Here is a 619-nt window from a genome sequence, read left to right on the forward strand (position 1 = left end):
GATCAGGAATTTGCTGCTGTTTCGGTCGTGGTTTGAATCTTTCTCATTTACATACGTTTGCTTGTTAACTTTCAAGTATCTTCCTATCAAGTTGCTTTAAACGAATGTGGGAAAGTCGAATTCTGTGTTTAGTCAGTTTCTTCTTCTGGCTCTTCATGCGATTCTTATCCCTATTCACTTAATGTACAAATTTTAGTCTTAACTTTTCGATATTACGAAGCTTTTGTTTCATCCTTATCTGTTTACCAACCTTTCTCGAAATAACCTACAACAGAAGCACTCAGAAATCAAGAAATAGAGTCAAAAACTATACTAAAATAGAAGAACATGATAACTGGAATAGTTATTTGCTTATTTGCACTACTTCAATACAACCACGAACTGAGTCGATTTGGAGTAAATTTGACATGCCACTATATAACCAAACCGAGTTTCTTCAACATTTTGGGAACTGTGTACTCCTTCACTACAAGCACAACAGATCTGTGATTTTTACCACCCGCACGGTAGTAAGAGAGGTATTGCACTGAGGTAAAAAATGATCTCTCCACTTTTTTGACGGAAAGACACGTTTCGAAGCACTAGGAATCTGAATCAGGCAAAATTTTGATGATGTCGG

Source organism: Photinus pyralis, unplaced genomic scaffold (assembly GCF_008802855.1).
Source record: "Photinus pyralis isolate 1611_PpyrPB1 unplaced genomic scaffold, Ppyr1.3 Ppyr1.4_LG5, whole genome shotgun sequence".
In the NCBI taxonomy this organism is placed as follows: Eukaryota; Metazoa; Arthropoda; class Insecta; order Coleoptera; family Lampyridae; genus Photinus; species Photinus pyralis.